The 24,239-nt window shown below is 38.3% G+C and overlaps 1 long non-coding RNA gene across 1 annotated transcript in view; it reads right to left on the bottom strand.

The window, feature by feature from the left end:
* Positions 1-723: 723 nt before the first annotated feature.
* The window catches only part of LOC144030035 (uncharacterized), a 75,339-nt gene continuing 51,823 nt past the window's right edge, over positions 724-24,239 (bottom strand). The window contains exon 6 of the long non-coding RNA XR_013287174.1: positions 724-831. This is a non-coding gene — a long non-coding RNA (uncharacterized LOC144030035). The remainder of the gene's footprint in view (positions 832-24,239) is intronic.

Here is a 24,239-nt window from a genome sequence, read left to right on the forward strand (position 1 = left end):
CATATCATGCTATGGAGTTAGCTCGCTTCCCCCCCCCCCCCCCCCCAAAAAAAAAACAAGTTCGCAAACGGTTTTATTTTTTTAAATATACCGGATTTACATTGATGCGAGACGCCCGACTTCCTGTACGGCTCGTGTCATTTCTTCAGCTTCATGAAATTCCGCATGAGGCGTCCGGAAAAAATAGAACGCTTGCTGAAACCTTCCGCATAGCCGCATCCGTTCCGCACCGCAGACGCAACGCACCGCAGCTGGTGTGAATTGACACTTAGACTTGAATGCGTTCTATCCTTGCGGAGTCTGTACGGCCGTCGTATGGAAAAAGTGCCGCCTCCATTCCGCAGCAAGTGTGAATTGGGCGTGAAGGACACACTTGGACTTGGACTCGGGCTTGCCTTCGACTCGGGCTTTTGTGACTCAGAGTTGACTTGGACTCAAGCCTTTGTGATTCGAACTTGATAAATGTGGACGTGGCGACAGCCTTGCTATGTGTTATTCTAAACGGTCTAGAAAATGTAGGATGTAAAATACATTATATGTTATATATTATAATCTGAGTTGAGGGGAAACTCCAGTTATTTACCTCGAGCTGGTCGAGAAACCAACAATGAAACTTTGGGCCCCAAGTAGTGAAAAGCTTTTCACTCTAAGATGGTAAATGACTCACTGAAGTAGAAAAACCCTTCCCGAATGAAGTTCAAGTCAAACGTTCAGATGTTTTACCTCCACGGGAGTTCTGCCTCCTGGATGTATTTGCACATCTAAAACAGCAAGCCGCGGTCGGATTTCTTGCCATCAGCTCGGATGCGTCTACAAACGCGCCATCTGTTTCTGAAAAGCAGGAAATGCACAAAAGAGACAGAACATGATATCAGCGTTGCATCAGCTGTTGCATATTCACTGACTCCATAGAAGTGGTTGCTTGCTCTCTGTCACATCCAGCTCGGCTGTTGTTTACTCTCTCCCAAGTCCTCCCTCCTTCCCTTCTGGCTCTCTTGTTTATCTGCCGTCAACTATGTGCATAGCATTTATAGAACTTGACAGTTTGTGTTTGTGGCCTGACTCTTCGCCTAATGGCCCGCCATGATTGATGGATAGCTGAGAAGTCAGTCGACAATGTCTAAATATTTCTCTCACGCCTTATCTGTTCCGTGACGCTCTCTCAGATATTATGCGGAATGGATTTGAGTCCAAACAAGGATGGATCCGGAAAAAAAAACATGGATACAGTGAAAATCTATACCCCTGCAAACTATAATAGTAAACATGGTGATATGAATACCAATCTGCTGGTGTCACTTTTTTGCATTATCATTTATGATTAATACGTTCTCATTGTGCTCAGATCAAATGAACAGCCAACGTTTAAAGTGGCTCCTTATTAGTGAATGCGTTAATAATGTCCTCCAGCCCGGAGAGTCTGCATCTGGAGACCTCCCAGTTGGACTCCTTATGTGACTATGAATAGCCCCCCAATTTGGCTCGAGCTCCTTCTTTCTCCAAGCGACGCGTTAAATACAATTTTATGACTTTAGTCATATCACTGATGTTGCATTGGTTCACTCGTCAGTCTTCAGTCCTGGTTTCTCCTAATCGGCGTTACGAATAGTTGTCTGTCTTTATATGTGCTCTGTGATTGGCTGCTGACCAGTCCAGGTTGTTTGTTAAGGCAGAAAACAACTTCATGTACTCGTCACTGTGAATGGTTATATATTTTTTTTCTTTTTGAGTTGTAATCGACTGTAGAAACGGTTTATGTGGGTCTACCAAAGTGACTCGATAAGTGACCTCAGCTTGGTCAAATGAGATGTGAATCGATCAACGCGAGCGACGACTGGTGAAGATAAAGGTTTGTAAAAATCAATAACATCAGATGGCAGCAAATGAATTTAAGTGCTGTGATTTCTGCTTTCCCTGAAAAAAAAATCAAACCGATGGCAAATTGGGAGTCTGCCAAGGCAACTTTTCAACTATTCTCTGCTCTGTTGCACGTGATTTGGTGTTATGTTTTCTAAACTTTTGGAACCTTTTCATTAAAAGCAATGAATCCACCATTGTTCAAAAATAATATTCACGCCAAACAGAATTGTTTCTGATACAGTTGATTTTGACATTTTCCTCTCTAATGATACCCAAAGGATTGTGAAAAATACAACCTGTAGTTGCTGAGAATAATGAAACCTTTGGGGAAAGTATCACTAAAATAGTTATGGAAATATGGCACATAATTGTTTATTTTGTGATGAAGTCTTTTGTAGCCTTCGAAGTGAAACAGACAAAACAATAGCATGGTAGTAGTTTTGTGTTTGTGTTTCCGTCTCAAGCGACGTTGCCTGACCTTTATTTGAGGATCCTTGGCAAAGTGTCACTCTTGTTGCTTGAGGGATTGTCCCAAATAAAATCAAACATTTCATTATTTCCCAAATCAATTAACATTGATGCCAATTGCTGCCGCGTACAGTGTGCATTGTGGATGATTTCTTCTGCTTCTGTATCAACGATATAAACGATAACTCGGGTGCTCATAGCCTGAAGACTTGGCTTGTGGACAAGATACCAATTAACCTAAAAAAATGTGGAAAACTAGAACTAGTTGCCTAAGAAATGTCTGCTTGACTTCATGAGCGCCTTTCCTTTGTGCCCTTGAACCAAACGGATTGTTTTGAGCATGAACAGCTGACCTTATTCAGAGTTGCGCATAAAACCGAGAATCAAATATAATCTACCCTGCGGGATACGATAAAGGTTCCTGTCCTCCTTCAAAAATGTCATCTCAAACAAACATAAAAACAAATCAATATTTAGGAGTGTTCCTAAATCTAATTTAATGAAACCATAACCGTTGAAAAAAAAAAAAGGATATATGTGAAGGTGAGATGGCTAAAGACGGAAATCAATTTTAGATGCATCAGTGACAGCCACCAATGAGTATAAAGTAGTACCTCAGTTCTCGGGCTCTAATGCCGTCTAAAATCATCATCATCTCCAACGAGTCCCTCTCTGTGCTCCAAGGAGAGCCGCTGAAGTCAAAAGCATCTTATTTCTAAACGGTCACTTCAAGTGAGGAGAAAAGTCCAAATAGCCACTTGAGCTATGCTGCTGCCAAAGAGATTGAAGTCCAACACATTAACCCAGACCTTCCAACCTTGGGGAATCTACTTGAGTTTTTTTTTTTTGTTACAGTGCAGTGATCTTCTTCCCTCATTGTGATTCCAGGTATGGCTGCAGGCAACAATCCTGAAACGATTGGGTACTATATGATAAGAATGTGCTTACCAATCCGAGACATTGAGTTAGCGTTCCTTATTATAATAGACAAGGTGGATAATTCTGCAACTTAATCTCTCGTCATTCACAGCGCAAAATGTGTAGCCTGTGTACACCCAGTCTGCAGATGCAACATTTTGTTCAATTAACATTTGCAGTGTTTTATACACCCAAATTGCATGCTATGGTTTTAAATTGATTTACGACACACGAGGAAGCGCACACAGAAATAGTGTAACGGAACTGCATAATTGTGTATAATGTTAAAAATGGAATGTAATACTCATAAGCGCCGTACAACATGGCGTATTACTTTTCTCTTCTGCAGCCCAGATAAAATAGCACACAACAGCTGACTAAATGGAAGAAGGACGATGGTCTGTCTTGTCCTCTCATCTTAGACAAACTGGAAAAGGGACTTAAGGGACGAGTGGAGATACACTTTGGCCCATTAAAACATGGATTTGATAAGAATGTGCAGAAAGTATCCCCACTCACAGTCTAACACAGGGGTGTCCAAACTATGGCCCGGGGGCCATTTGCGGCCCGCCGTCCATTTTTTAGTGGCCCGCGACATATGCTAAAAATGGCATTTGACTCAGTTTAAATAAAATAAAAACAAAAATGTTTGTAGATGGTCAATGTAAGAAGGGAGGGCGTCGAAAAACACAGGTGCTATTAAAATTTATTTAAGTGAACTAAAACTAACGAAAAAACTAACATTCAAAACTACAAAAACGAAGATATTTTTTTTAAAAAGAAAACTGAAACTACATTTTATGTTTACAAAACTAAAATAAAACTAACTATAATTATAGCAAACATGTCCTTCGTTTTAGTTTTTGATAATTAAATTAATGCATGAGGCTTTGGGGATGATTTTAAATGTGATTTTTAGTAGATTTTTTATTTTTTCTATTAAAAAAACGGAATAATGACGTTGCGCCCATGGTGTTTTTTAAATATTGCACACATGTAAAACACTCACAGAAGCTTACGTGTGTGAATGAGTGAGTGAAGAAAAAAAAAAAATCCGTGCGTGCTTTCAAATTGCGGCGGGAGTGACGTCACGCAGCTGACACGTTCGCCCGGCCCCGTTTGCGACACGCCACCCCCCGCTCTGCGATTGGCTGGAGGGTTGTAAATACTGTCTTTCCACTGAAACGTCCAGCTGTTTACAAAACAAACAAATGTCAAAATATAGGCTGGGGAGGTGGGGGTGTAGGACGAAATTACCACAAAAGATGAACAAAAACACAGATGTGTAGACTGAGAGAAAGTTAAAGTGTGTACATCCTGTATTTAAAAAGTGCATTTTCCTGAGTGAATCCGGCAGACAGCCCCTTTAAATGCCTATACTTATAAATGAGTTTTTAACAAATAATAATCCTGCGTTCCAGTATAATCAGTAGAACCTCAAGAATCGTTTTGAATGAAGCAAACTGTGACAACATAAAAGAGAAACGCAGACATGAAAGAAAGTGTAGACAAGACACCAGGAAAAAAAAAAAAAAAACACAATTAGTCAGACTTTGTGACACCATTAGGACGTGAACCTCAATAGATTGGCCAAATATGGCAAGTGTTATGACACCATTCGATGTCAGCCCACCCACGTCTGAGCAATTAGAGGAAAAGGGGTTGTCCCAGACGACATCATTTTGTGTTTGGAAGTTCGTGTTTTGTCTTTTGTGCTTTCGTCTTTCACCGGGAGATGTTGAGGATTTCTAGCTTTGCTTTTGAGAATAAATTTATTGTCACCAGAACTGCTCAGGCTTCTTTTTCTGTTGGACTCAAGGGGAGTAGGATTTATTTATTTATTTTTTTTTCTTAACTCATTCACTGCCTTTGACAAGTATACTTGTCAATTGTATTTTTTAGAGCGGTGCTAAATGGGGGCGAATCTGAGCATGCTCCACTGTAAATATCAAACTTGGAAACAACTTTACTGATGCCCAACCACCGGTAGATGACATCATTGCCCCATTTTATAGGAAATAAACACAGTTTCAGAGTCCATGGGAGAAATGGCTGTATTTTGGCAAACCTACATTTTTCTGCTGTCAATTATAAAAGAACGGGACGGGACAAAAAGTAGGGAGTCTATTCTGTTATTTGGTAGATTCGGTTTATATATAATTATTGAATGTAATATCACGTGAGTATTGGAAATGTAAAAATTTTCTATAATGACTGGCAGTGAATGAGTTTTAACCACATTTCTGCCTGGAGTTGCTCCTAGCCTAAATTCTGCAGTTTCCCTGGAATCAATTGCATATCAAAATCTGCGTCTTCCCCTCATTTAAATACAAGGGCAGACCTGAGCTTCAAAACACTCAGGATACTTTTTTTTTTTTTTTTTTGTGCACACCAAATTTCTGTCTTTGTCTGGAGATGATTAAAGTTGTTGCAATGTCACTCAGATGTCGATTACAAACCGCTTTAATTGAAATACAATCTATTAGTCAGTTTCCCTAACAAACAATGAAAAAGGTCTGTTGTTACAGAAGTACATGCAGCTTTATTGGCAATAAATTGTTATGTTTGTGATTCATTCCGCTGTGTCAAATTAGATCAAATTGCTAATAATGTTTTAGGCGGAGGTGAAGTTCATAAAGACAGGCGGTTCTGAAATTTCCATTGTGCGCCTAATGAAAAGCAACGAGCATTCCGATGAGTCGGTGACTGCCAATGTTTTATCTTTATGACCATTTGGGGAGGGTTCTCTTCATCCATCTATCCTCTAATGTTCCCATAGCGAGAATGTACAGCAGCTGGCGTTGGGAGGGAGGAGGCGCGGTCTGCCCGCAACATACTGACAACTACGCTCACGTTTTTATTCATTCATGCTCGAGTCAGCAGTAATCGCAAGACTCATTGTTTCGATGTCTTTGCAATTCTTACTCCCCCCCCGAATAAAGTCAACTTTGAACAAAACCAGGCACGCATGAGTTGGAAGTCTCATTTCTCGTTGTGATGTATTAATTTTCACACACAATCTCACATTGAGTTTATTGAATGTATTTTCCTCAAGTAATTCCCTGAGCCAGAATTTGTTTATATTTTATTTTATTTTATTTTTTTGCTAAAGCGGTGTAATTGCAGCATTTTGGGGTTGAATTTGCCAAAGTGCAGCAATCTTTGAACCCAATCAAAAAACTGAATAATTTAGCAGCACGACATAGGTGAGAGACGGAGAGATATTAAACAAAATTATGTTTCCAGATTTAATGTTGTGAAATTGTCCAAGCAAGAGTTGCAAGTCTTTTTTTTTTCTTACATCACTGTACCTTGTTTCTTTGATGTAAACTGAAATGGCCGCTGTTGTAATATATTACACATAGAGATACATATAGACTGAGATGATTTTGTTTTACAATCCAGACTGTTCCATAAACTGACACCTTGATTTGAAATATCTGTTCCTCTTAATTTATACTCAATTTCCCTTTTTTTTTTAGATTTAATTTGTATATTAATTGGTAAATTTTCAAGATGGGCTTTAAACATTGTTTTGAGATGGTTAAACTCCAACAATTCATGAAATGTTAAAGTTTTTAGTGGTATAAATAATGGATTAGTGTGGTCTCTGTATCCGCAGCCGCAAACGAATTGCACGTTTCTGTAAAAGAAAGATGGAATCGGTGTGGGATTTGGCTGCACACCTCCACACTTCAATGCAATAGGTCAGGTATGGAACAATCGGATATGTAAGGCCCTATGCCTGGGTTTGCCTTTTGGGCTCCCCGCTTGTGACTTATAACAGCCACTTATAACAATAACTAACTTTGATTGGTTAGCGCTTAAAAATCCCCAACTACTTTAATGACTGAGCTCTTCTCCTTCCACAAGCTTAGCCTGCCTATTGCAAGCTTCACGAAAAAGCCGTGCATTACGCGGTTGCGCTCACTGACATACTATAAAGCGCCTTTCTCAGGCTGCAGTGCGCATGTGGAAAAAAAAAGAAGAAGAAAGGTTTAAACAGATGAATCACCTGAGCGTTGCTTCATAATTAATGAGCCCATAAAGAGTCTGAACAAAAGAAAAAGGCAAGCGGCAGGATCTTATGAATCCGCCAAGGTAATTACCATCCCGGCTTCAAGCTGTAAGATCACAGCTTTCTCCAAATAATTGCCTCTCACCACCCCGGAGGAGCCCGGTGATCCTGTGTTTGTCTGTTTATACACGGAAAGGTAAGTTGGCGTAAGCTATATTTAGACGGGGGCTTGATTTCAAAGACTCAAGTGTATGTAAAGCATGTTGCCAAGAAATGTGAACTACTTGTAGTTCTGACAACAACAAAAAACAAAACAAGAAGAAACAACAACATTTTTGGCCTGTCAGTCTCATTATTAGACATATCTTTATATGTTATGTAAGTTTATTTCTTTGTGGGGAAAAAGTTTGGTACATGAACTAACAGGATTTTTTTTTCCCGTCTAGTCTGGATGGAACTATCAAGCCGCTTGAAACTTGCATTTGTCAGCAGTCCAGGCAGAAAGTGTCAAAATGAAATAGTTGAATGCAAAATAGATGCATCCCTCGTGGTTTGTATTAAAATAGCAGCACGCATTATCACGTCGGATTGAGCCAAGCCAAGTAAGAGTCAAGGGACTTGGCGAGTTGTCCTTCCATTTCAAGTCACGTGGGCACGAGGGCACCGAAACAGTTTTGATCTAAAAATATGAGCTTTAAGGGAAAATTTGATGTAGATATATTAAACATTGATCGCTCATTGAAAAAGCTGTGCCCGTTATATTTAATGGATGCATTCAAGTTTAATGGCACTGGGTGTGATTTTTAGTTTTTCTTCCATGAGCAACAGTACACAAAAAGCAATAAATGAAAGCGACAAAGTATAACTTTATTTTTATGCCTCATGAATATTGATAATGGAAAAAAAAATCCCCGCGTAGAAGTGCATGCACTTCACGATACTTTGAGTCATTCTAAAGCGTAAGTACTCTCAAAGAAAGGAAATCATGATTTTTAGACAGATACTTGTAGAAATAAGTCGCATAATGTGTGTAGTTGCAAGAATTGCGATATCCTCATCCTGTTTAGCATGTAAAAAGAGGAGAACTATACCGCTCTCAGAAATGGTCGCATGTTAGCATACGGACTGGAAATTGCTCCTCTAAAGCCTACTTGGGCGCTAATGTATGAGACTTAAGCAGGACTTAGAGTACACGGCATCATAGCTTTGAGCTGCACTTTTGTCATTAGCTCCTGCTGAAAGCTCCATCAGTCTTTTGTGTGGCATTTTACTCTTTATTAACCCCAAAAAGCTTAAATTGTGTTCTTAAAAATTCTTGCGTCTTGTTGCTAATAACTTGTCAGTTCAATTTTCCTTCTTCCGGAGTCTTTGATTGTTGTTTGTAGAGCGGTATTTGCTGTTAATTAGAGCAATTTATCTGTAAAACTAAACATCCATCCATCTATCAAATTTGTCTAGATCATAGTGGGAAGCTGGCGAGAGGTGGGGTAAACCTAAACAACAGGTCTCCAACTCAGTACTGCATTTTTTTTTTTTTTTTTTTTTTATAGAGGTTAATCTCCTCATAAACATGGATTAAATAATCAAGCTCGTTCTCAGGTTTATGCAGAGCTTGCAGAGCTGATTCCTTTGAATCGTTTTACACTAGTGGTAATTTCGTCAACGAAAACTAAACAAAAATAATTTCGTCAACGCACATTTTTTCACTGGACTAAAACAAGACTAGACTAGACTAAAACCCTCATTAATAAACAATAACTGGGACTAAATTAGTATGCATTTTCATCGACTAATGAAGACGATAGGAAAATGTACTTCACTTAATAAAAACTGGAATAAAATCTATGGACTTTTAGTTCATGAACAAAAACGAGATGAAAATTATATAATTTGAAAAAATTAAAATAAAAAGCCAGCTGCTATAACGTTCCACCAATTATACTAATATGACAGCTAACTAATGCTTTCTAACTGACTAGCATGATGGAGCCATAGTAGACACTTGTTGATATACTGGAATTGTGTGTGAAAAGATTAGAGAAAATTGTATGTGAAATAGTTTTAGATCAGAAATGTTCAACATAATCTGCTGACAAAAATATATACAAGCGTAAAATAATTGTCCTGACCAAAACTAGATTATAATGCTGACAGTTTTTGTTAACTAAAACTAGATGAATAAAATTCTGTTTTCTTGGACTAAAATAAAGACTAAAATGCTAGACTTAGAGTCGACTCAAAAAAAATGGGATGAGGTTGACTAACTATGATTAAAAACTGACAAGCGTGATTGAGACTGAACTAAAACTGAGACTAAATTTAAAAATGGCGGACAAAATGAACACCATTTTACACCACATTTTTTCCCCCACTTTTTTTGTTTTTAAATTAATTTACAATTGCAGAGGTTAGCCGGGAGTAACCTACGCTAAAGGTAACTTCAAGGTTGTATTATGGCACCATAACTAAGCATTTTTTCCCCCCAAATAGTCTTTTCTCCAATTACTTCCAGGTAAAAAAATAAAAAAATAAATACATTAAAAAAAAAAAAGAAAAAAGAAAAAATAGAATCCGAAGTGGTGTTGGTGTTCATGGTGCTGATGCTAATTTCTATTTCCATGCCATGAGTCCAACAAAGTTGGATGTCTTGTACAGAAAATCAGTATACTCGTGTTACCTGACACGCAGGACTAATTTCATTACCTGTATTCAAGAATGTATCCAAACATGGTTGACAGAATGGCTTTCAAAGTCAAAAGATAATTAAAAAAAAAGTTTTACTAAAACAATAAGAGTCAAGTAGGTCCTCCATTCCAGTTTCATACATTCACAGTGATAATAATCCTCGTTTGGTGTCTTGCAATCACACTCAAATGAGAGTGAAAAATGAAGGTCAACAGCCCAGTAAGATGCTCGACCTGAAAGTGACCTCATGGCAGCTTGTTTCACTTGAGGGACCCCGCTGAGGTGAGGGCAATTTTTCATGTTTGCAATGTGCTCGGCAATTACCCGGCTTCCATGAAGCATCATGTCTTATTGACTTTTCAGCAAATCTCGACAGACCTCGAAAAATCCCAACTGAACCAAAGTGGCCAAACATAAACGCAGCTACAAAAAAAAACAAAAAAACAAAACAAAAAAAAAAACATATACGAACACTGATCGTCACACTTCAAAAATCCAGCTTGGCCCCAAAAAGTCCAAATGAAACGATTCACAATACGTTTGCCCGGAACAACATGACTGGAAACTGAACTTTGTCACATACAGACGCTCAAGAATGAGCACAAACCAAAAGAGGCAGCATAGTTGCGTCACAAAAACAAAGGGATGATGCTTCCCGCTAGTTATTAATGAGAAATGCCATCTTGCATAATTCAAGTATTCACAACAACTCACCTACAGTTACAAGCTTTGAGTAGAGGCAGAAATAATGTTTTGTTTTCTTCATCCACATGATGGAAGGCAGGAGCTATAGCCTCAATGGCCCTCAGCAAAAAAAAAAAAATCTGCTCAAAGGGTCTGGAGAGATATCATTCGATTTACTTTTGGAATTAAGGTTGACACCATTTTCATTTCCATCTTTTGTCGGAAACCGAGACTTCACAGTTTAGCATTTTTTTTTTTTTTATTAATTTTTTTTGGCATCTGATCTTCTGAGCAGCCAATTTAGAAGACTAACAAAACTCCACCAGATGACAACGCTTCATGAAGCAGTGTATTATTTGGCCAACGAGGTGACAGTTAAGAGACAGGTTGCATTCCATTTGTGCAGTCCTAGCAACCTCTGATGGTTACTTGTATTAATTTTAACTCATTTGCTCCCAAAAACGTATAAATACATTCATTTATTTATTTCTAATGTTTTACGTGTCCCAAAGACGTATTTATACGTTTTTTTTTGTTTTTTTTTAATGCTAGAGCATACAGAAGGCTTTCATGCAGCCTCTCAACTGCAAAGAAATGTGAGTTATTACATAAATGGCCAGCAGGTGGCAGTAGAGCAAAGGAGATCAGCCAGGGCCACGTTGAAAAAAGCTCAATTACTCACAATTCTAAATAGATTTGTAAAAATTGATTAAACTTAGCTATATTCTAATGCTAATTTCTGCAAAACGGAAACAGATAGAAACATACTTTTTTTTCTTGATGAAAGAAGAGACTTTAATCTTTCTTTTGGTAGGTTCCATGTTTTTATAGTAATAGAACACAATATTCTGTGGACCTTAAAATATCAGTCAAAATCCAGTAAAACAGCCGGGAGTGAACGGGATTGCTTCTATGAAAATGGCTGGGAGCGAATGAGTTTTAATTAAGCATGTTTTGGCTACTGCCATAAATCAGTCATACAAGCAATGAGTATTGAGTATAGCAATAAGTATTGAGTATTTATACAGTATCGGTAACATCCCGACAATATTGTGATAGTTTTGTGTCGTGACACATGGATATTGTTACATCAATGGAAAAAAAATATCGATGACGTCAACAACTCAACGTCCATGAAAACTGGCAGTCATGCAACGCCTCGTGTCGTATTATATGCTTTCGTCCACAGCCTATCCATGCAAAGAGTTCAAATTTCTAGAGTAAGACTTCCAAGACTTTAGTGGGTGCAATCAAACTACAGAACCGTGAAGCAGAGGTGTGAACCACTACCTTGAGACCATCACCTGAAAAAAAGAAAAAAAAAAAAAAAAGACAGGAAGGGACTTTTCACACCTCCTTACACAAGGGACCATTTAAAAAGGAAAACTTTCCTCTCACTAAACCCAAGTTATTAAATATAATTCCTTACCCTGTCGAGTGTTGCAACAGAAAACCAGGAAGTGACCTAATAATATCAAACTTCATTCTTCCAGTCCCTCAACTGCCACGTGTAGCTGCAATGAAGTACATCAAATTGATGCAACACCGTCGCAATCGTCCCTCATTGTCATTCTGCCAGGTTTCCGTCTTAATCTCATCAGCTCTGACACTTGGAGCTGATTTCTGTGACAGATGAAATCATGCGACACTGATGATTCAATACCCTAACTAGGGGATTTCTGCACACCGATGCAATACTAGCACATGAGTAAATATGAACTTCTCTCTTCTCATTTAGTCGCACTGTCAACACATTGGCGGGCGAAACGTTCTCTTTATGGACCTTTTATAGCCACCAAATGTCATATCAGGAATTAAATGGGATCATTTCAATGATTTACTTTGTCATCTGTGCTGCCCATAGCAGAAAGAAAGGTCGTGTATTAGCATGACTGACAAAACGACGCTTTCGCTCGCCACCAAAAGACATGCCGTGTATTTAAAACAACATTATCCTAAGAACGGCCTAATGCAAACAGATAGTAGAAAATGTCACGCATGTCCTTTAATTCCTGCCCATACCAACTGAACAGCAGTTGGGTTTCCATCCGGCTATTTTTAGTTGTATTTTTAAGAAATGCAAAAATAAAACGGAATGGAAATGCTATAAATTCGAAAAAGGGCCCAAAATTCGAGGGTCGATTTTGAAGCGTATCAAAAAAAGGAAAATACAAATTTTGGCTATGGAAACAGGTTTTGCGAATAACCGCTGACGAGACCGGGTACATGTCGCAAGTTTTGATCGGATATTACGTCACGCGTACGTTTGTAGTCCCAAAGCAATGTCGGACGATAAAGTAAGGTATGTGTGGAGGGGGGGAATGAAACAGAAATTATTTTGGAATTAATCCAAGAAGCAAATATTACAATGTAATGCTATTTTAGATGGAAAACAGCAAAGAAACACTACGATTTCTCAACAATAGACCCTTCCACCTGATGTCACTGCTTAGCTAGCACTCCGCCTCCCGGAGGGCAAGCCTCCCACAACAAATTAACGTAGAGAGCTTGATTTTCGGAGAGCGTTTTCATTAAAAGGTGGGGAAAATGTCAAGTGTCACAAAAAAACATCCCGAGTAGGACACTAGTCACACTACATTACTACGACTCATTGAAACCAGCTGTTTAGAGCCGCTAGCTACAAACAAATTGAGTTGGTTGGCGGGCAAAGTGTAAATGGAAGCTTAAGGTATGTTGGTTGAAACAGTATGTCGATCACTACTTTCATGGTGTAAATTATCATTCATTAAATCATTTGTGTCCGGGCTAGTCTTGCTATATCTATCTCAATGTCTTCAAGCTATCTTAGTTTGCTAGTTGCTAATAAACAGACCACACGTTTACAACACATTCCTCAGCAGAGCTCAAGCCTGAGTTAAAGTGTTGTGATAATCGTCTTAAATAGTTAACTTTTTGTTCAAAATTACTTGAATAAACCTCATACAGTATAAAATGATCTGAGCATATCCTCACACTTTTTGTGGGTGCAAAGCAGTTGCGTCGTAGTTTGGCGCTAGCCACCGTGCTCGTCTTCCGCTCCTCACGGTCTTCCGCCTGGTTTAGAATCACTGGCAGGTCTATTCGAAGGGTCTATTACAAACGTAAACTTATACGACTTCAACGCACGACGCAGTCGCTTCCTGTTCTTCTTCTTTTAAATTACTGGTGGATCACATCTCTGTGGTGTATAGCGCCACCTACAGCGCCGGAGTATCCTCTCAAAACTCGCAAAAGAAGAACAGATGGAAACGGGCATGTCACATGTTCGTTTTGCGCATTTTCAGTACATTTGCTTTAAAAAAAATAAAATAAATCTAAACAATTGGATGGAAAGCCACCCAAAGTTGACACTTTATGAGAAAGTAAATATAATATTGGTGTTTAACTGTCAAAACTCCGGCCAATTCTTCTTATTTTTGAAAAGACATAATGTACAATGCAATCCGAGTAATCGGTCGGACCGGACAGTTATACAAATCGTGCATTTAAAAAAAGAAACAGGAACCTAATTATGTCTGTCTGAGGGAGACTACAACAGACATCACAAAGGAAAAGTACACTTCACTTGTCCAGTTTCATCAGAGGCGAGCCTGCAGGGGAGGCTTGCCTGTCACTACGCCTCGCTGTGATGGAACCGCAGGGGGAGAGTAACCCTAAGGCTACGACACCCCGCTCGAGTCGCCAAATGCCAAACGTGCATCTGCAATGCGCGGACGACGTTGCGCTCTCTTGAAAAAGAAATGATACAAGTGTGAGCATGCAGCAGATGTTGCACTGATTTCCTCTGTGGATACCAGATTCTTCCTCAACAAAATGGGGTTGAGGAACATATTTAAATTCACTTTTGGAGATGTTGATAATCAGCCCAAAAACAATATAGGACTTCTTTGAAAACCTGCACTTCTTATAATGAAGTTACCGATGAATAAGTAGGTACTTATAAGCAATTACAATCAATTTTATGAAGGAATCATGCTGCTAATTGTGTTGTTTTTTAACAAGGAAAAAAAAAATGAAAGTGGCCCAAAGTATTTAATCTAAGTGATGAACGCATAATGTAATCAACCTCTGGCCGATAAATGAAGTTCAATCAATGATGAGAATGAGGAATGGAGTGTTTATTAGCTTTGCAAATTAAAGGTGTCTTTGTGCTAGGTCAAAGTAAACCGAAATTAATATAAAAATTGACTTTTGTGTTTTGGTTTAAATGTTCATACCCTGTTTAGAATTAGGCAACAATTGACCAAAATAAAAGGAAGGCAAAGCATTTAGCATACTTGACTTTGGATAAAAATTCATGAAGTACACTACTTGGAAATTAGGTTTGGAGCAAAAGCAATAAATAAAAGGGAAAAATGTATCTATCGTAGGGGGCCCAATCTGGCCACTTGCTGTCAACTGAAATTGACCTCACAGTTGTTTTGGACACAGGTAACGACCAATCAGCTAGCGAACATTACATGACCAAACTCAGAAAACAGGCTAACCACGATTGAACTGGAACCTGAGCGCGTGTGATGTCATTTTCAGTCGACGGCAAGTGGCAAAATGGCCGCCCTCTGAGACTGATCAAAACGGGTGGATTTTGCTGTAATTCGTATTCCACAAATGCAATATTATGAATACGGCGTTTACACTAGTGGAGCCGCATTGACTACATTGTAATGGACATATTTGACTTGACTTTCCACTGATCTGAATATATGATTGGATAGCCGATAGGCCAAGACTTTTGAAGCCGCAAGGCCGCCATATTGGTCCTCCCAAGAAATGTTTCTCGGCATACGAAACTATACATTTACAGTATCGAAATTGGAGAACATTTGAAGGGCCTACTTAGTTGAAACAGCATGATTTATGATGTTTTAAATTTGTTAAACATAAACAATAGGACTTCAGACATTTTACAACTTGCCTGAAATACATATATACATATACATATACATATACATATACATATATTTTTTTTTTATTTTTTTTTTATTAAAAAATTCTAACTATAATTCAACAAAAACATGCACGGGCGTGTATGGGCTATCGGCTATCCAGTCATATATTCAGATCAGTGTGACTTTCCCTCTAGATCCAACAGATGGCACTGTATTGAAAAAGTTGCCATATACATGCAAATGCACGTTACTGCCACCTACCAGACTGGAGAGGAACGTTATTGCCCAACATAAAAAGACATTGTCGACCTTGCTACTTTTTTTGAATAAGCCTAAACATTATTTTAAGTTTTCATCTAAAAACAAGGCGCAACATAACAGAACCAACGCCAACCCGACTCCATTATTGATCGCCATAACCGACTGTCCAAACACAGCATCAAACAGAATCACGCGGCGCGAGTGTGGCTACAGACGGTCCGAGCAATCTCCCCTCCACAGAATCCCCGCGGCGCCGTTCAATTCAGCCGCACTGCGGGCCATCGCCGACTCCCTGTGATCTGACAAGCATGAAAGGTTGGCGAGGCAGGCATGAGGTATCTCTTTCAAGTCTGCCACATGAAGGCAAAGAGATTGATTGCCACGGCCACGACGGCAATTTACTGTAAAAGCGTTGAACCCGACGTCACCTGATAGGCACGCAAACAGCACCGGGTGTGTTTTGGGTCACTTGGAGATTTAATGGGTGTAGGACAGCAGGACATTTTTTACGAGACGGGGTTGGTGATGATATATGAAATGGTGAGATGAAGACATGATATGAATTGTTGGCTTTTCCTTGTGGATGACATCGCCCTTGTGCCATGTTGCCCGTTTTCAATAATGTTGCTTTGTGGATGTGACTAAAATGAAATACTTGTTGATAGTGCCGTCACTATCGAATATTTTTAGGATTGATTAATCTATCGATTATTCAATTGATTAATCGACTAATTGGATTCATTTTAATTTTTTATGAAAGTGTGTTTAAAAAAAAAACAAATTCGCCTGATTACAGTTTATTAATTAACCAGTGATTGGAGGATATTTCGCACTTCGTATTTGTATAGTGAATTAAAAAAAAGTGGGATTGATGTTGTGCCAGTTCAGTCAATGTTTTCCAAAGTAAAAACAGATGTTTGCATATTGTCTTATTTTGATTAAACACAGAAGATAATCGTTCTACTTTCATGAAGGACTAAAGAAATCTGAAAACAATTACAGTTGGTATGCTAAAATCACATTAGTTTTACAGTTTCAAATAAAAAACAAAAAATGGCTCCAAACAAATACTCAATTACAGTGTTCCCTTGTTTTCCACTTGGGTTAGGTTCCAAAAAATACCCGCAATAAATGAAATCCGCGACGTAGTTAGCTTTATGTTTTAGATTTACTATAAATGTTTTAAGGCTCTAAAACCCCCACCACACAGTTTATATACGTTTCTCATGGAGGCATTTACATTTTCTCACATTTCTCTCTTGTTTAAACATTCACAAAGTTCAAACCTTCATGAATTTTATAAAATGGATACATTACTGTTAAAAAATAATAATGCAAAATTACACTAAAAAAAATTAAATAAAAAAATCTGAGATACAACGAGACCGCGAAAAGTGAACTGTGTTATAGCGAGGGGACACTGTATTAAAATAGTTGCCGATTAACTCATTTTCTACCAAAAATGTATAAATACATTTTATTTTAAATGTTTTAAGTGTCCCAAAGACACATTTATACATTTTTTTATTTTTTTTATTTTTTTTTATGTTTTTATGCTAGAGCATACAGAAGGCTTTGATACAGCCTCTCTACTATTATTACAAAAACGGCCAGCAGGAGTATAAGAGATCAACCAGAGCCATGTTGCAAACAAGCTGATTTCCCCACAGTTCTAAGCAGGTTTGTGAATAATGATGAAACTTAGCTATATTCTAATGCTAATTGCTGCAAAACGGAAACAGATAGATTTTTTTCTTTGTCCTGTTGAAAGAAGAGACTCTCATCTTTGTTTTGATAGGTTCCATATTTTTATAGCAATAGAACACAATATTCTGAGGGCCTTTTGCAAAATCAGTCCAAATCCAGTAAAACAGCCGGGAGCGAAGGGGCTTGAATTAGTTAATTTATGCCTAAAAAAAACATCATTTATTTGGATAGTTTTAGTCAACAAAACCTGTCAACATTTTAATCTAGTTGTAGTCAGGACAATCGTTTTACTCCTTTATTACACGTGGTGTATTATTGTACTTTATTAAGATGAATTGCTTTGGTTGGTTTTAGTTTTGTGATGGTGATTTGTGCTAACTATTGTTTGCTTGCAGCTGCTACTTCAGCAATCCAACTGAAACCATAGTTGCCCGACCAGTATGACATATCTGTTCGCACAAATTCCACTTCCCGTACAATTATATCAACAAGTGCATACTATCGCTACATGCTACAAGCTAGTACGTTAGCCAGTATTAGCTTGGGATTGTTTTTGGAATATTATAGCTGTTGGTTTAATGTTGTGTTAGAAACGTTTTATTGTTTTTGTCCTGATGAAAGAAGACACTCTCATCTTTGTTTTGGGAGGTTCCATGTTTTCATAGCAATAGAATACATGTTCTGTGGGCCTTGCAAAATCAGTCCAAAATCCAGTAAAACAGCCAGGAGCGAAGTGGCTTGCTTTAGTCAAAATGGCTGCGAGTGAACGAGTTAATTTGATAATCGATTACTTGTCGATTCATTTTGTCAGCTCTACTTACTAACAATGGACAACAACATTTCTTCATGAAACCGCTTTGCATACAGTCTAAAAGTATATTTGAGACGCCCCCGCAGAATTGACTGCCTTTGTATTTACATTCCTGTAGAACTGATGAGATATTGTTTTCATGTTTGGGCGATGCAAGCGAGACGCATCTGTGCAGAATTTCTTGAGCCAGCGAGCCGATCTTCAAATCATCAGCACATTGCAGTTGATATGATTCTCCCATATTGTGCTATTGGTCCTCGCCTGGTTGTCACTTCTGCCGACTTTGAGTTGCTCATCTCCATCGTAATGACCTCCTCGGGGAGTCAGAGATGCCGTCTGCAAGTGGCCCGGCAGTTCGGAGAAAGGACTTTACTACTTCGTGTGGAAAAAGCAGAGAAGGCGTAGGCGAGCGCGGTGCCCGTTGCCGTATTGATAAGAACGATGGAGAAAAAAAAAAAAGGAAAAATAAAAAAAGAGAGAGTGGCTGAAAAGCCTACATGCCAAGATGAAATGGCCAAGTCTTCTCTCTGGGCATCGGCGAGATGGAGTCGGGGAGAAAAGTCCCTTTGATTGTGTTTCTTCTTTGACAGTTAGTCCCTGAGATAAATTTCCTCCCAAAAAGAAACATTGAGTATCAGAAGAAATAAGAATACTGCAGGGGAAAAGCTCCTTCAGTATTCCAAATGTCAACGGTTTTGAATCTCACGAGCCCGTTGCTGATTCCTGTGGCAACAGGATACCAATTAATTTCTAAAATGTTGGCTACATATCCAGAAAAAAATAGAGGGTAATAATTGATGCGGAGCAGTAAGATCCCGGCTGTTTGGCAAACTACAAATGTCATCTAATATGATCTTAGAAATGCTTTGTGAATATTAACAGCGAGCTTGAGGACATTTTGAGATTTTTGCATTTCATTTCAAAATTATTTATGTGCCGCAAAGTTTGTGATCAGAGAAGAATGCTAAAAAAAAATTGTTATGAAGGATTTCATAACAGTGCTTAAATTTAGAAAAATATGTGAAAAACTTCAACCTTGATGCTACAGTTTGAGCTTTGCATCCAAGTCAACACCTTCAACTTTCTTAAAAAAACAAAACACGTTTGTTACAGTTTCCTGATGCGCTTGGCAGAACAGAATCATTGAAATCAATTAGAATCACATTGAGGCTGTCGTCAAGTTGACGTGTGGCAACACCCTCCGGATTCAGCTTGCGCATCGACCAGTCTCTATTATGCTAATAAAAGTGTCTATTTTTGGAAAAAGGTTGTGACAGAGGCTCCATTTGCAACCCTGACATCAGGCTGTTAGATTAACATTCATCCGTTTGGAAAACAGCAGCGGGTATGATATCGCTCACAGATAGATATGGCCTGGCCTGTGAATCTTCTTGTTTTTGTATTTACCATCTCCAACAAATGTTAAATGTAATACATTCATCAATCCATATTCATACCAGAGCGGAAACCTCACATGAGTATGTCCAAGTAGTATGTGGCCAATTTCATATATTTTTCCGCAAATCAATACTATTGGTCTGTGCACACGTCATCTGTTATTTATAAGCATAATTAAAGTGAAACAAGACTTATAACTATAATTAGGTATTGTGTACAAAGAATAAAAGTGCAGACATCTCTGGCATCTTATTCCGTGAATTTTCTTTTAAACCGATCAGTATCAAAACACGAACGTACCGTGGTGAACACCATTATCCTGGTGACGTGATCGTGATGACGTATCCCGTGCGTGAAACGAAAGTCGCCATCCGTCATTTCAGTGGGAGTTTGGGCAAGAAAAAGACCACCTTCGATCCCAAATACTGCGGTGGGGGATGATTGGCCGTTCCTAATGTGGGCTAAAGCGTGCTTCGCACGCGACATGTAGCTTAGCCCAGCAGAGTACTGGTCACCCGGATCTTTACCGTCCACTTCGACTCGCCTTTGGCTGGATCTGCAAGTTTCATCCGGCTTTCGGTTGGGAACAAATCTTTGGCGATTCTTCCGTGACCATACTGCTTTTGAAGAAGGCGTAATTCCACCTATTCAACGTGTATTTTACGCACGTGATATGTCATGATGATCACATGACTGTCCAAAATACCCAATACAGTACTTAATGCAAAAATATTCATAAAAAGTGCTATAAAATCAGAATCATTGAGTGATTATTGACATTTTTTCAGGGAAGAGTTGAAATTAACCATTTCACAGAATAGCCAGTTAGTTTTTCACAAGTCTTGTATTCCTTTAACTAATTAAAGTGTAAAAGGTTTGAGAACAAATTCATTAACTCTCTTCAATGCTTGAACTGTCTGATAGCAAAATGAGGAATAATACCAACATGAACGATGCTACGTTTGCTAACAAAAGCAAGATGACTTTCTTTTGATTTCCTGAAAAGTCTTCATTTTGAAAATGTGAGGATTACGCCTCACGGCGACAACATGTGACAGTGATTAACCTCATTTTCATGAACTGTGTTACAAACGCACCCATTCATTTTCAATGTCGCTTTTTGTATTCTGACTCAAGGAGGAGCTGGAATCCGTCCCAGCTGACTCAGGATGAGAGTTGACGCACAGCGAGAGGCAACCATTTGTACTCATGTTCATCCACGTGAAAATTTGGCGGCTTCCAAACAGCACACAGAGATGGGCTGCCATGGAGAGCTTTTTTTTTTTTTTTTTAAATACAAATGCGTGCACCACAAATCTGCCAGCCCTAAATTGTGTTCTGAAGCTCCAAACACAATTTGTTGTACAGTTTATTTTTTTAATTGAACCATTTGAATTGTCCAACTTAGGGATACACAGACCGATTATCGGCGCCGATATTCAGATATTTTGATGAATGTCTGCATTGGCTAATTTTATTTAAATTTTTTAAGTGTTTCCTTGAGGGAACTAATTACCGGGTATTTACATTTTCAGAGATGCTGCTGACCCCACTGTTTTTGTTTGAAATTAAAACTATAATAAGTAAAATATAAATACTTGAGATATTTTGAAATTTTTGGAAAACTTGATTTACTGTAGAAAACAATAGGGAGCTATTTACTTACGTTTTTATTGAACCTTTGAAGACATGCCCCTGGGAGATCCCTGAACTTTTTGTTAGATTTTTTTTAAAACAAAGATGTCTACTGACCAAGATTTTTTTTTAACTCCAATATTTTACGAACCCTAATAAGCATATGCTGAAATATTAAAAAAAAACAAAAAAAAACAAAAAAAAACTTTGAGCTGGAGTTTTTATTTATTTATTTGTTTTTTTTTTATTTTGATGTCAATATTTTCCCTTTTAATGGAAATGAACATCAGCTCAAAATATCGGTTATTGGCGTCCTTGACTACTATTGGTATTCGTATCGGCCCTGACAAAACCCAACTTTTTATTTATTTATTTATTATTATTTACAGTGTAGATAAGAGATTACAATTTTCATCAAGGAATCTTGAGCTGTAATTGCAGTTATTATTCTGCATTCCTTTCAAGATAAATGAATATAATAAACCCGTACTTGCTTTTCTAGCAGATTGTTTTCATTCCCAAAGACAATACAGCAGTATGGCTTGTCCTGACGCGGCAACATCCGACAGTCGTTGCCTACTTTGTAACAAACGCTAACACTGTATTTACAAGAACAACGACAATCGTGTAAACAGATTATCAATTCAGAGCTTGCCAGGGGTTTGCAAACAGACACAAACTAACGCACGGATTTTCATAACTGTTCGGCGCCACACGCCGTGTCTTGTTTGCACAAAGGCTGCGTTTGTGCCCCGGTTGCAGACAGTGGCAGCTGGCTGTGCTGTGCAAAAAGGCCCCCCTCTTTTTAATGCTCGCTCAAAGTGGATGATGAGGAGTCGACGTAGTAAAATGACAATAACAAGCGGCCGACGGCCAAGATGAAATACGATCCGGGTGACAGGGAGTCCAAGCGAGTGTGCTTACCGAATGACAAATAATCATTTGGGAACACGGAGTGTGCATAAATAAGGTCATAAAAAAAATGAAATGTTTTCTCGGGGACTGTACATGACGCCGCTCGTGGCGGTCCAGACACAGTTGCTCGGAACGGAACAAAAGATCCGAGTGATGCGGTCTGAACGCTTTCAACAACAACAACAAAAAAAACTGGAACAAGAAAACACTCTTTGCTTCTGGTTATTTTCTCATGTTAAGTGTACAAAATGCTAATTAGCTGCACATGGTGATGCCTATTAACAGAAACTGTTTTTCCTCCCATTTGCCTTTTTTGAGGCTCCAACTCAAGGGAAGAGCATCGTGATACATTTTGTATGCCACGTGAGGCGTTGCATCGCAACTTTCAAACGACAAGACACTCGAAATAAAGTTGTATGAGATTCGATTAGCGCCTCAGGTTGTCTTCTTCTCCTGACAGACTACAACAGGCGAGGCAAAGGGAGAAAACATGTGGCATCAAATATTTAGCATCCACATCGCCCGTGGTGTAAGGAAAATCTCCGGGTACTATCTTAGTTGTATTTTTTTGACGTAATTTGATTTAATTGAAGCGGAGGGTCTTGCCTCATACCGTTTTGGTTTTTTTTCTTTTAAAGGCAATCGTCCAGTGAAAACCGTGACAACAATCTCAAGTTAACTTGACATGCGATATTCTTTGGAAACAACAAAGAAAAAAAAACACTTTAAAATATTGTTTTTATTTTTGATGGCATAAATAGAATAGATCATTACAGCCAATATAGATCTATCTTTTGGAATAATGATATTGTTGAGTTCCAAACAAATACACAACATTTTGGAATAAGCAAAAAACAGTCTCAAGTATATTTATAGTTTGAGAGGACTTTGCTATTCATTTTAAAACAAAAACAAAAAAAATTCATTAAAAAAAATTAATCTGTGTTAATACGTGATTAATGCGACATTTTTCTGTGATTAATTAATCTATTCACGCTTTAACTTTGACAGCCCTAATATACATACATACATATATACATATATATATATATATATATATATATGCTTTAAAATGTGAATGTGAGGCTGAATAACTGACCACAGAGCAGCATGAGGGTGTATATATTTATAGGGATGCAACGATATCCAAACATCACGATATGAAGCTCACGATACGATAATTATCACGATATTGTGGAGAGGGTGGCGATATTTAAAAAGTGTCACAAATAGTGTTAAAAAAAAAAAAAAAAAAAAAAACTTAAACCCCCAAAAAAAATCACATTACTGACAATTAACATAGATATTAAACAGAATTGCCAAAACATCCCTAATGAAAATTTAATTCCAGTAAAAAACTAGCCACCAGAGGGTGTCAGAACTGCACAAATGGAAATCAAACTGGGTTTTTTTTAACAGATGTGTTCCTTTTAAATATCATGAACATGATGACGACGATATTGTGGCAGTTTTAATATCGCGATATCATGATATTCCCCTTATCGTCACACCACAAATGGCTGCAAGCTGAAGTCTGAATGTAAACAAACAACTGCAGTTTTATTAATAGCCGATAGTTTGCCCATTGGTAAGTAACACACAAGCAGAGGATGTTGAGGCGAAGCACCTGACGGCCGTAGCATCCGTGGACAAACAGCGTAAGACCCAAAAACGATATCCTCGGCCAAATAAATATCACAACTAAAACACTGTAATAGTGCAAGACGGTTTAACGTAATAGAATAGGAGGGTGGAAAGTAGAAATAAAGGATACGATACGATATCGTAACGTGCTGCTAATTTACAGCCGCGCTGATATTCGCCAGCAAAAAAAGTCACAGCTAAAACTCAGTAATTAGCGCAAAACGGTTTAGCATGACAACATGATGATGTGATAATGAGTTAGGTTTCCTCCGTATTATTTTATTTCGACATATGAAAAAGGAACCTTTGTGTAAAACAGCAAGCGTGCCACCAAAATTCATTTGCA

Source organism: Festucalex cinctus, chromosome 11 (genome assembly GCF_051991245.1).
Source record: "Festucalex cinctus isolate MCC-2025b chromosome 11, RoL_Fcin_1.0, whole genome shotgun sequence".
Lineage (NCBI taxonomy): Eukaryota > Metazoa > Chordata > Actinopteri > Syngnathiformes > Syngnathidae > Festucalex > Festucalex cinctus.